The 11,135-nt window shown below is 32.8% G+C and overlaps 1 protein-coding gene across 1 annotated transcript in view; it reads right to left on the bottom strand.

Annotated features, from left to right (window-relative positions):
* The window catches only part of Tmem232 (transmembrane protein 232), a 254,152-nt gene that overhangs the window by 43,474 nt on the left and 199,543 nt on the right, over nucleotides 1-11,135 (bottom strand). The gene's annotated exons all lie outside the window — the stretch shown is intronic.

The raw sequence follows: 11,135 nt of genomic DNA, 5'->3' as shown, positions 1-11,135 counted from the left end.
GCCCGAGGGGGTGGGAGAGGTTCCGGCCCACACTGCACCTGGGCTGGGACTGGTCCCGCCGGCGCAGGGTAGCAGGAAGCTCTCCACACACTCACCGGACCTGGGCTAGGACTCTGTCTACAATTTTTAATGTGCTATTATAATTATTGATTTTCAATAAAGTTAATAATGAGAAAAAATAAAAATAAAAAAAAATGTCATTACAGGTAAGTTGCCAATTCAGACATATGCACATGTCGCATGCTACTATACTTAATCATATTTGGATGGTTATTGTAGATCTAAAGTTTTATGTGTTCCAACCATGTCAAATATATTCTTTTTTTTTTTTTTTTTTGTGGTACTGGGGATTGAACTCAGGATTTTGTGCTTGCCAGGCAGGCACTTATTCTACTGAGCTATCTTCCCAGCTCAAATATATTATTCTTGCTCACTTAGTCCTGTATATTCTTTCAATGTTCCTCAAAGTCATTCTTCCTCATTTTGCTTAACTTAGATATTTTTTGTTGCTCAGTCCAAACAAAATGGACTTACTCTTAGGACCCTTGGCCCCTTCTCCATATTTCTACTTCTTTAATGAACATTGTTAGTTCTATTTGCAAACACCATATTCCACTCTTCTGCCCCACTCCAAATGCCATCCTGTACCTTGTCTGCCCTACAATGGTACTTCCCTTTGTTTCATATGCTAGGCTATTGCCACATTGGGACATTACACTTGCTGCCTGAAATACACCTTCTCCAGGTGTTCACAGGCTGTCTCTTTTCATCATGCAAGTCTTAGTTCAAATGTCACTTCTGTGGTAGGCTTTTCCAGTCCATCACATATAAAGAAGTCACTCTAACTTTTCATCTTGATACTTGAATGTTCTTTTCATAACAGTTTCCACAAACTAAAATTAATACTATAGTAAATTTTCATCTACATTGAAAGTGCTAAGGGAAGGAAAGCTGTCTGTTCTTTTCGATCTTTATCGGCAGAGTGCAGTAGCTGACAAATTATAGATGTTCAATAAATGAGTGAAAAATGAACAAATTCTACACAAGAAATATAGCCTTGTAATGTTGCTTCTAATGAATAGTATTCACTACTCACTGCTCTAGTCAGCAACTTAAGACTTTGTTGATGTTTGCTAAAAAAAAAATAATAAAGCTACTGAGGAGGAGAAAGTGAAAAAAAAAAAAAGTTTTGAGTTTCAGCATACCATCAGCTTAAGTTAAGATTCTAGACTTTAAGTGCTGGCAGTTTGTTCAAAATGCCTTTAACTGGTAGGCGGGTGCTACTGGAAGAATATTATAAATATAAATGGAAACCTGGGAGCCATCCCTAGAAGCATATGGTGTGACCTTTAAGCTCAAATTTATTCAGGTATACCACTAGGCACCAGCTAGATGATATGCAATTCTCCTATTTTAAAACATCATTTATATTACACAAGAATTTCAACACAGTAAGTGGGAAAATCGTTTCATGTGAACAGTGTTTGGAGAACTTAACAGTTTGAACAAAAGAAATAGGGTAATGTAAACCACAACAGCCTTTGGAATGACCTGGGATTTTAAATCTACATACATTAAGAATCTATATTTGTCTGTTGTAGTCTGTTTATCTATCTATCTATCTATCTATCTATCTATTTATCTATCTATCAATTTCCATGATTCCAGCTCACTCAATGACCTTCATTCCAAGAAACTATAGACAGGAAATAAAAATAATGTTCACCCAAGAAGCCTTTCAGAACACAAGACTGATTTCCTTAAATAAGCACATTATTATAAATAGACAATTTTCATGAAGAACCTAAGGCAACCTATCAAATCACCCAAGAAAACCATTACCAAAAGATCTTCAATGCAAATACAAAGAGAAAAGCTGTCTCTACTTTCTGCTACACACTGTCAAATGAATATGCTGATAGACAAGGACAGGTAAAACCAGGTCAAGAAGACCAGCCTGCTTGGAAAGCTGTCCTGATAAACTATTATATCAGTGAAGCATCAAACTAGAAGTTTCACCGAGTGTGGCTACGTACAGCTTTCTATTTGTCACTGGGAACTTTACATGACAAAATTGTCACATACAACTACTTAATCCACTCCATCAGTGTCACCTATGATTGGTGGTTAACATCATAGGACAAGGCAGGTTGCACAAAAGGGCAGCCTACGGCCCAGCCACATTACCAGCCCCAAAGTTAAGGTCTTTAAAATTGTAAACTGGGCCCAGTTTCAGTGCAGGGGTCTGAATTAGCAGAATATCATTTTGTTTCCTTATTTGTGTATTATCTATTTGAGATTTTTATTTTAACTCACCAGTTAGACTACCAACTTAGCATTTGGGTACATAAATATTTTAAGGGTTTATTTTAACAAATTGATAATTTCAAAGATCTAACATACATATGCAATCACTAATCTAGGAATGAAAACTACATGAATAAGACTGTATGTCCTATAGTAACAAGGAGACATTGAGAAATTTATCATTGGGTGATATAATAATGATGAAAAGTACTGTGTCTTTATTCAAACCTAGATCCTACAGCCTCTTACACATCTAAGTTATATACTATATATACTGAGCAATAAAACCTTGATAAATATGTAAATATAAATTAAAAATAAGTATGAATAAATATATTTATATAGAGTACTAGAGCCTATTGCTTTGTGATGAAAACAACGTGAAATTAAATCAAGTGCTAGAAGAAAATGATGCAACCAAGAGACATATTAAACTTAAGATATGGGAAGCTGCTGCTGATGTAAGAGTATACTGTTTTACCACAAGACCTTTTCATAAGTACTAGTACACTGTAAAATTACAATGAAATTATAATAAATACATAAACAGTTATTTAGTCCTTTGCCATTGTCAAGCATTGTGTAAAACTTTATGTGCTACCCTTTGATATGACCAGCATGCAGTAGGTTTATCTATACCAGCCTCATCACAAACGTGAGTAATGCATCTCCCTACGATACTATCCTCACTATGATGTCACTAGACTGCAGAAATTTTTAAATTCTCTATAATCTCAAGGATTCATTATTGCATATGTAATCCATTGTCAGCTCAAATGTTATGAAAACATGACTTAAAAACATGCAAAGATGTATTTATACGTTACCCAACAGTACAAAATCAATGATAGATTTAATTGAATTGTAGCACTTTCATGCAATATAATACTAATACTAATTGGTTAGGAAAAATAATAGTTCATTTGACATTTTTTCTCTTAATATTTGCTGAGCACTTCTTGTGTATGAGGGTTTTCTGCACAAATGAGACACAGCAGTGAACAAAATAGAAAAATTATTTGATAAAATATTTATTCTATAATATGTAATGGGTTAGGAAAACATAACAATGATGTATACAACTGAAAGATTTAAAATGTAGGTATAAATTTAAAAAAATATATAAAGTAAACAAACTCCAAAAAAGCTGTCCACTTTACTAAGTGAATACTGCTGTTTGAATAGAAAGGTATTTATGGAGAGTGTAAGTATTTTCTGAAGAAAAGCAATAGCTATACTAATAGAGACCAAAACTTATATGTACTAGTTCTGAGAACAAAGCAAGTTATATTGACATAGGGAAAAGGAAAAGTCAAAATTTTTTAATATATGCACAAAGAGCAGAAGGTCAAGACTAACTTACAAAGATAGTGAATTTAGTAACAGACATTCTCCCCTATAAGTGATTTTACGTTCCATCCTAAGGTAGTTCTTTAAAAGAAGTTTCATTATTGAGCAAAAGATCAGAGAATTAGCTGCATGAAAACTGGTTTCTCCAATTCTTACTTTCCCACGCTTAGTAACCTCCTACTAGCAATAGTGCATCGTCCTTTACATGAATTCAGTCACTCAACAAAGTTACTTTGTAGAATGGAGGCTTCTATGTATATTTTCTCCTCTTACAAAGGTGAGGATTTTCAATTTTGAATTTCATAGGGTATGTTTAATAACTTGATATTATCCAAAGTATGAGCTGTGTGTGCGTGTGTGTGCATGTATATGTGTGCATGTAAACACATGTGTGCTTGTGTAATGGATAAGCTGCCTTCTAAGGAACATCTGGAAGAGAATACACTAAAATATCATAATTACTATCTAATGTTGATAGGAAAAGGTATAATTAAAAGCATTTCACTCTCTAAAGTCTCAAGATATATATAAGCAAAGACACAATGGGAAAGCAGACTGGTGGCACATGAATCCTCAACAATAAATCTGGAAAAAAAAAAAGCTTAAGTAACTTAAAGGCTGCTAAAACAATAAAGACAAAATAAAGAACCATAGAAAATTGAGCTGACCCTATTTAGTGCTGTTTTCCATGTAACTGTTTCAGAAAAAAAAAAAAGACCAATGAAGGCAAGAATGACACCGACGAGGTTCAGGAGGCAGTTTATTACACCAGTGGGCTTCTGACTAAGGTATGGTTCAAAGAGTTAGAGCCCTGCTTGGCAGGATTTCTGGGCTTTTAAAGGGAAGTGAATGGGGAGGTCCAGAACTAGATTGGGAGCCTATGACTGGAAGGTTGGGTGACACCATGGGTTGCTGAAGGAGTCTGAATATCTCAAGTTACATTGTTAGGTTATCAGTTATATGAAGGAAGAAATGTTCTGTTATTGGGCCTGCCATACATGTCCACTTGGTCTTGATGCGCGTACTGGGAAGGTGTAACTTAGCTTTAATTTCCACCTTCATAACTAGCAAACACAGAATTTAGAAACTATGAAAGTAATCAATATCAAAACACAAGAAATATTACAAAAAGCTTTGCAAACAAAAATTTGGGCAAATCAATGAAAAAAAATGTACATCGTGTGTGTCACACGGAAGCTACTGAAAAATAGAAGACAAAAATCCTCTGATAAAAATCTATATTAATTTGGTAGGACTTCCAACTTAAAAAAAATACATCCTGGGTATGTTAAACAAGAGAAATTCATTGTATCCCAGTTAGGGATTCTAGAAATCCAAGCTTAGAATATCTGCTTAATTGGTTTCTTCTGAGGGTTGTGAAAGAAATACATGTCTCATGTCTTCCTTCAAGCTTCTAATGATTTTCTAACATTCTTTGACATTGCTTAGTTTTGGCTACATTAGCTGGATATCTAAATTCATCTTTTCCTTTCTTCCATTCTTCTATTCTTCCTTCCTTCCTTCCTTCCTTCCTTCCTTCCTTCCTTCCTTCCTTGTTTCCTTCCTTCCTTCCTTCCTTCCTTCCTTGTTTCCTTCCTTCCTTCCTTCCTTCCTTCCTTCCTTCCTTCCTTCCTTTGTTCTTTCCTTCCTTTCTTTTTCTTTTTTGTCTTTTTGAGACAGGGTTTCACTATACAGCTTAGGCTGGTCTTAAACTCACTTTGTAGCCAAGCCTGGACTTGAACTCACAGCGATCCTCCTGCCTCAGCCTCCCGAGTGCTGGGACTATAGGCATGTGACAACATGTCCAGACTTTAACTTCATCCTCACATGAAATTATCCCTGTGCATATTTCTGCGTTTAAGTTTGCATTTTTTGTGAAAACACCAGTCACATTGGGTTAGATCACTCTAATGCAGATGACCTAATCTTAAGTAATTTTATCTTCAGCATCCTTACTTTTAAAAATGTTATATTCTAAAGGTCAAAGTTTTGTGTTTCACCATATAAGTAATGCAAAACAAAATCCAAAGCATAATAAATCTCAATGCTTGAAAAGAAAAGAGAAAAATGATGTCTGGAAGCCAATTTCTCATCATGGATAATGGACTCTAAAAGACAATGGAATGACAACTTTGTTGAGAAAGAAAATAAATCACCAATCAGAATTATTCTCCCAGTGAAAATTATACAGTGGTGAAATAATGTTTTCAGATGAACAAAACTGAAAGATTTCATTTTTGGCAGATCTAACCTAAATATTATTTCAACACATTAAAGGAAGATTTTTAATTTTTTTGAGAAGGATTCCAGATGAAAATTTTAAAAAATTGAGAAAAATAAAATTCAAGAGAACTCTTTAACACCTTTTCTTTCCTCTCTCTCCTCCTCATTTCCATTTCCCCCTTTTCATTTTCCTACTATTAATCTTAGTTCATGTTTGAGGCATATAATGTCCACAATCATTGAGGTTACTAGGACCTTGTAACTGACATAACTTCACTCCATCTAGTTCTCCATGCCTTTCCCCTCACTCCTTGTCCTTGGCCCCTGACCTTTTCCCATCTAAAACAAATCTACCCTTGTGGTGCTATAAACATCAGTGTTCATACATTGTTATAGCATGATGCCTTGGCTCTTTGGGGGAAGATACATAGAAGACTTAGGTTATATGAAATTTCTAATTTTAGTTCTTTGAGAAATCTCCATACTGATTTCCCTAATAGTTATACTAGTTTACATTTCTACAAACAAGATTGGAGGGTTCCTTTTTTACAACATCCGTGCCAACATTTATTAGTAAAAAGAACTTTGATGGCTAAAATGTATAGAGATTTTCAATGCTTTTTAATAAAATGCAAAACGTAGTAAGTGAATTATACTTGTGATTTTTTTCTCAGATTTCAGTAAATTTAGGATATGTGTTGGAATATTTAGGGTAGCTATTTAACTGTTTAAAATGTAGGTAGCTATTAAAGAATGCTTTAAACTTTTTCTCCTTTCCAAAAAATTAAAAAAGGAAAAGACAAAGAAAAACAAGGAAAGGCAAAAATTTATAATGTTTAAAATAGAGAACTGAAAAAATATAGGTATAAATAATGATTACAATAAATATAATTGGGCTAATTACTGAAGGTAATAACTAAGACAGATTCTTAAAGTAAAATTAATTTACAGTAGATTTTTTTTATAAACACTCAAAAACCTGAAAAATGAAGTGGAAAATATGTCAAGGAATATTAACCAAAATAAAATTAAAGAACTTAAGAATAACAACATATTTCTTACTTGCCTTTTCTTTAAAAATAAAAGTAGAGAAACATAAATTTCTCCCCACGTTATAATCAAATGAACTGTATGCTTTATATTAGCACGAATTGGAGAAAACATCTTTATGTAAAACAGATATTTCAAAACAGAAGTAAGCAAAGATACTAGCACAATATTAAACCATGTTAGACCTAGATTTACCTAGCAACACAGCTTCTGAGTACATATAGCTAAAGTAACAGGTTCAACAGTGCTGAAAAAACGCAAAATCACTTTAATACACATTTTTCAAGATTTGTTAGTAAAAAGACAATGTAATTATGAAGGATACAGATGTCTAAACCACATAATTAATGAAGCTGATTATTTTCTATTATATATAATACCTTGCAAATAGTAACAACGGGACATATTTTTCTCAAGTGCACAAGGAAAATTTGCCATATTTGTGATAAGTTGACTGTGGATGGAATTATAAAGCAACTTTCAAGAGTGAAAGCGGCAGGCAACCTTTAAAATCAAAATGGTTAGAAAAATCTCCCTAAAACGCAGGTGATATACTATAGACAATCCATGCTTTAAAAAATTATTAGAAATTTTAAACTACATGAAACTGAAACCATAGATATAACATAAATGCAGTGAATTAATATTTAGAGAGAAAGAGATTACCATAAATCAAAACAATTACTTAATAAATCTATAAATTAAATACAAATGTAGGAAAAAAGTTATCAGTTATAAATCATAGGAGCAGGGATGCTACAATGCTAAGTTAAACCCATTTGAGTGATACATAATAACCATAATATGTAATGGCCACAGGAGTATAATTCCAGGAATACAAGCATGACTTAAGATCCCAACAAAAAATCAAGCCATCTAATTTACCAGCTTAACAAAATAAATAAAATCACATAATCGTTTTAAACAATTTTCTTAGTAAAATTCATATGGAATAGTGACCAGCATGTTAGTCTTAAAATTTACTAACATGATCTTTTTAAAAACCTACAGATAATGTCACATTTAATGGTAAGTTACTGAAACATTTACACATGACACTGAGAATCATTTAGGAAATATATTTTTCAATCACTTCTTTGAAGCTATCAACTGGAAGTCTAGGTAGAACAATGAGAACAGTGTAGGTAGAATAATACATAAAAAGCACAAGTACTGGAATGGAGAAAAAGAAAGCAATGTATTATCTTTAGTGACTTTTGTATATGGAAGATAAAAGTATAGTGCTTTTTATATTGTACATAAGATATTATAATATTACTTGAAAGTTAACTGTGACATGCTAAACATATAACTATGAACTACATAACAACAGCATGAATAATACAACAAAGAACTATATTTGATAGGTAAGTTAATAAAGGATATAAAGTGAATCAATGAAATGCACTGTCAATTAAAAAGTAATTCAAAAGTAAGGAACAAAAATAACACAAAGACAAAAGAGCAAGTGCAGGCTAAGGTTGGAATAATTGAACACAAGCTTATCACTACATTAAATGTAAGTATGTGATGTGAATACCCCAATTCAATGGTAAAGATCATCAGGGTAATTAAAAAAGAAAGACCCAAGTATAAATTATTTCCCAATATACACTATTAACCACAGATAAGTTAAAAATAGTAGATTTAAAAATAAATCGTATACCATGTCAAAACTAATTATATATGTTAGCATTAATCAAAGAACAGGGAGAGGCTATGAAAAATGGCCAATTGTGGTAGAAAGGCTGTTGTGAAATGCTATTTGGGCTTATACAGTGATTGCAGGAATCATAAAGCACAGGCAAAGGCCTGCATGAGATGGGAATAGATATAAATTCATCAGTTGCATTCCCCTTTCCCTTTTATTATTCCACCTCATGACCAGACTTGCAGAAAAAAAATCCTTCAAACAAGCAATGATTGTATTTGTATCTTTTGCTATATCAAAAATTTCAGTCATTTTTTATCCAGTGTATTCACCTCTGATAAGGCAGGAAGGGAGGGACAGAAGTTCAAAGGCCATTATTTCCAGGCAAGTCTAGTCTGGCTGCATCTAATTCAGTCTATGAGACACAAAAACAATCAAGTGTAGCAGGATGCCAACATTTTAGCAGGCCATCACCTATGCAGAAAATGTAACATAAGCTTGCTTTTAGTTTTCTCTTGTGCAAACAAAGAGGCTATTGTCATAGTTTTTGTTGAAATCCAATTATTTTATCTTAGTGATAAAATGGTGTAGTTAGCTAGCAGATCAAAGGATATATGAAAGTATGTTTCATTTAGAAAATATCTTTCAGGAAAGTGACCTGTCATTTTATAACTTAATATCAGAATTTGAAATCATTGAAATAAAATTTGCTCCTATAATAACACAGAATTTCACCCTAGAAATGTCCAATGTATACATTCATTCAGGCATTAATTCACTTGATCCTTATATGGACCATGAGGCAGGCAGAATTATTCTGATTGCCTATGAAGAAACTGAGACTCAGAGTAGACAGACCATCCATTAAAGCTAGTAAATAGTGAACTAAAAATGAAACCACAGTCTTCCGGTAACAAGTATCATCAATGCCAGATCACTGCTACTTCATACATTCACAGCTAATAAATTTAACCTGAACAATTGACCTATCAGTAAAAATTATATTGAAAACCATATTAACCTTACTTAGCTTGAAGGTGTGTAAATGAGAAAAACGTTGCCTTGTGTAGTATTGACTTTAATGTCAGAAACAAGGTCTATATTTAACTATCAAATTGACTTTTTCCTGACAAGTTAAATTAATTGAGTTGCTTTGTGATCATCCATTAATTTTAATCAAAACACTAGGGAAAACATGGTCCATTGGCTCACCATTTCAGACACATTTGCTTCACTGTGACAGGGTTCCAACTGGCAAAATAATATGCCACAAATTACTTCAAATTATAATTACTGTCATTCTGAAAAGAATCATTTGAACCCAGAGTTTTATTTTAGCTTTAGCAATTAATCAATCACAATGCCTATAGAACATTTATCTTAAGATCGTTGATACAAACAATGAAATAAAAAATATTATCCTAGTTCTCAAGGGTTTACAACTGCATAAGTATAAGGATATAAAGAAAAACCACATTTGAGGAATGGGAAGTAATAATAAACATGAAGAAATAAATTATTAGTGGATAAATCATATAAAATTGTATTTATGGTACAGTGTCTAAACTATAAAGTATACTAGTTGTGATATAAAATTTCAGAATGGGAGAATAACATAAGGTAAAATGTCCAGGAAGTCTTCATGAAGTGTAAAAATTAGTAGAAAAATAGAAATTACTCAGGAGATACGGTAAGCTATCCTTGCCTGAATGATTTTTTAGCTGCTTGCAAAGGTTCACAGTAAGGTCAAAATCCACTTTACTTCTCTGCTCCAAATGGAAGTACCTTCCTTAGGTAAATATTTTGTTTAATGAGATAAAATATTACTCCTCTAGTAGAGGAAAAGTTTGCTTCAAAGGTGCAAATGCAGGGGTGTAAAAATTACTCTGAGGTTTATATAGTTATCAAGATGAAAATGACAGTGGTTTGGATTAAGGGAGTATAAAACAGATCAAAGTAATGGATAAATTCAAGTATGTTCTGTACAAGGAGCTCACAAGCCTGTAATTGAACTGAATACAGTGCTAAGAGGAAAATATATATTATTTACTTCTTATTCATTTGAGAGACAAGTTTCTTAGCTTTGAGCAGCAAAGAATAACTTCTGCTTTTCTCTGTTTTTATCATTTTATTTGGTTTATAATTGAGGAAAAATTCACTACTATGAGTAGTTAAACAGGATGGTCAAAATGTAAAACTTTTGCAACTACAAACTTTAAGCAGCAAAAAAGACAGAATTTGCAATTTCTTTAAAAAATGGACAATATAAAGAAAAATATAGTCACCTAGAAGCAACATCAATCATTAAATTGAAACACTGTGAAAAATAAAATTCATAAAACTGAAATTAGTTAAATTTGTTAATGTGCTTATAAAGTCGATACAGGGTTTTTAATTAGTTAAATAGATGATTAAGATTACTTAAAAATAAATAGCATTACTCTGAATCTAAAGTGATAATAGAGGGGGCCAGGGCGATGGCTCAGCAGAATAAGCACTTCCCTGGCAAGTGCAAAGTTCTGAGCTCAATCCCCAGTTCCACCAAAAAAAAAAA

The sequence above is a fragment of the Octodon degus genome, unplaced genomic scaffold, assembly GCF_000260255.1.
Source record: "Octodon degus isolate 3935 unplaced genomic scaffold, OctDeg1.0 scaffold00169, whole genome shotgun sequence".
Taxonomy (NCBI): domain Eukaryota; kingdom Metazoa; phylum Chordata; class Mammalia; order Rodentia; family Octodontidae; genus Octodon; species Octodon degus.
The sequence above is the reverse complement of the archived record's forward strand: the minus strand, read 5'-3'. Positions and strand labels throughout refer to the sequence as shown.